This window comes from Microtus ochrogaster, chromosome X (assembly GCF_000317375.1).
Source record: "Microtus ochrogaster isolate Prairie Vole_2 chromosome X, MicOch1.0, whole genome shotgun sequence".
NCBI lineage: Eukaryota > Metazoa > Chordata > Mammalia > Rodentia > Cricetidae > Microtus > Microtus ochrogaster.
In genome coordinates, this window is record NC_022026.1 from 19,873,807 (window position 1) to 19,876,866 (window position 3,060).

Genomic DNA, 3,060 nt, shown 5'->3' on the forward strand with positions numbered 1-3,060 from the left:
TTCTTTATTTAATCAACCAATGACCTTCCTCCATCACTCTGGACCTTTGGAGGTGATGGAATAGGTGGTCCGTTTCCAACTGAGGGTTTTATAATTACTTACTGTCAACACTTTTTACCAGATGTTAGTTATTACTACTACTACTTTCTGCTGCATAAAAAAGATTCTATAATGAAAATTAAAAGCAGTAATAGTTTATAAATATGAACATTATAATTTAGAGGTAATTTGAAAGGCACATTATCTATATTCAGCAAAGCAACAGTAACTTGCTCAGGAAGACTTGTGTGACCTCTCAAAGTCATGGACATTGATTAGATTTATAGTACTAGATGTGAATTTCTTTCTGTTGAGCCAAAATCAAAGTCAATAAAAAAATTGGTTGCTTGCTCCCATAACAGACTTGATATTATTGTACTAGTGGCCACCTTGCCTTGTCAGTCCACAATATCTCACAGAATGCTCATAGTTGAGTAAGGTTGTTGATAGCAGTTTTATTTCAGCAGACAAATTACTATATAATATTACTATCTATTAACTAGGATGGAAGAAACGTCCAACTTGGTTTCAGTTGATGTTCCTGTGCCTTATGTCAAGAGTATAAAATATTTATAGAAATAATATGAGTACTAATAAAAAGAAAAGTAAAATTAAGACTGGATAATATTCCAAAGCTTTAAGATCAAGGAAAACTTCCATAAACTTGATGAATTTTATTGCAAATGAGACAAAAACCAGAAAAAGTAAAATAAAACATGAATATGAGGTGAGCAGTTACATACAGTGAACATGAACATTCTCATGAAAATTCTGGGTGGGACATGTAATAAGGAAAGTAGAATGATAGCAAGCAACATTGGGGAGCATGTTTTATTTTAGAGAATGTCTGTAGAAAGTAAGGCTTCTTGTCAAAAGAAAATCCATAAACACAAAGATGATATAAGTATAGAACTTATTCTAGTTTCTTTTCTCTGGAAGTAGTATTCATGCATTTTCTGCTCATATATGAGGCATTATTTATTTTTTCACAATCAATAGCTAAAACATTCTCTACAAGGCTCTATGTAAGAAGCTAACTTTATATTTTTGAGTAAAGAAGACAAGAATAAATAAATTTCTCTAAAATATCCTTAGAGATAAAACCAGAAAAGGCACAAGCAAACTGCTACAGGAATTAAAAAGATATTGAACTTTGAAATTGATCTTTTATTTTCTTTTCCCTCAAAGGTGTGTTACTTCTTTGGACAGTCCATGAGTGAGAATTTTGTCACAGTAACATGTACCTTACTTGGAGGAGTCTTAAGAACATAATTTTCATTTGTTTTGGGGCAGTAAAGTGAGTAGAGAACAATTTCTTGAATGTTTCACATAGCTTAGGTTCTCTGGACCATAGAGCCAAAGACAAAGACCAAAGCAAAGAAAAAAAAATGCATTTTGAAACTCAATCCAGGAACACAAATAAATAAATCAAAGGAACAGAGGAGGAGGAAAATCAATACATTTAAGTAATATGTAAAATTTTAACTGCAATAATTGTGAATGTTAGGGAACCAGTTGTGATGTGACCTCCTGATAAATACACAGAATGTCTACAAGAATAATCCACCTGGTTGACAGAGACAAAAAGGGCACCACTTAAGGATTATTCTTGGGGATATTAATCTCACATTTCTAGCACAGGGGAATTTTCATTTCCATGTTGTTAGAGAATATCCTGGGAATACAGTAGAAAGGCAGTAAATCCATTTCTTTTTTATTTTATTTATTTTAAAATATGTATATTTCTTTTTTAATTTATTTTTTGTTGAAAAGATTTCTACCTCCTCCCCACCTCCCTTTTCCTTCCCCCTCTCCCTCTCCACACTCCTCTCCCCCTCTCCCTACTCCTCTCCCCCTCCCCCCACTCCATTCCCCCTCCCTCTCCAGTCTGAAGAGAAGGCCAGATTCCTTGCCCTGTGGGAAGTCCAAGGACCTCATCCCTCTAGAAAGGCAGTAAATCCAGTTCTTGAGGTGAGAATCTTTCATCAGAAGATGAGCCTGACCTCACTAGAAATCATTCTCTGAAATTGCAGGTGAAATCACATGGGTTTGGTGGAAATATGTCATAGAAAATCAAAATCAATTCTTACATATATCTCAATTTAATAAAAATAAGGAAACAAAATAGTTCTTATTTTAAGTGTCCCATATGGTTGCTGTAAGAGGAATATTTTAGTACTATACATGGCCATTGCTATTATAAGCCAACCTAGCTTGTTTTGGGACTATGGACTCAACTGGAAAGTAAAAGAGAGAACACAGATTTACTCAAGTATCATACTAACTAGAATCATAAAAGGAACAGACATCCCCTTCCTTTTGTCTTTTTCCTATTCTATTCCTTCATCTAAAAGAGTTATGGCAGTATTTTATTTTTATCTGTTTCTATAAATCATGTTGAAATATCAATTCTCATTTTTCCCATAGTCTCCAAACTTGAGAGAGACCTATATTTATCATTCAAAATGAGAATGATGAAGAAACTGCAGAAACTTCCCTATATTCCTTCTCTGTTTTTCATTCCATGATGTAAATCTTGAAGTTAGCAGATAATTAAGCATGAACTGGCTATCTCCTGTTGGAAGGCACTACTTTCACTGTAGCGACTGTGTCACTAACCCAACCACATAATCCTCAACCTACAATTTGTCCTGACTATAAAATATGCTGGGGTAAATGTGGCACAGAAATCGTGGGACCAACCAACCAATGACTAGTGCAGTTTTTGATTAATGCCACTAGAGGGTGCCAACTCCTGACACTTTCTGGAATGCCAGGACCCAGAGGTTTGATGGCCCAGAGACCTGGGATAGAAGCAAACAGGACTGGAATAAGGTCAATGTGATGATTCCTAATGTTATTCTGCTATACCCATACATTGGTGTCTAGTTCAGTTTTTGTCAGAGAGGCTTAATCTAGCAAATGATGGGAATAGATGCACAGACATACAGCAAAACAGTAGTCTGAACTCAGGGGATTCTGCAGAAGAGGCAAGAGAAATGTAGAAGCTAGAGGAATCAA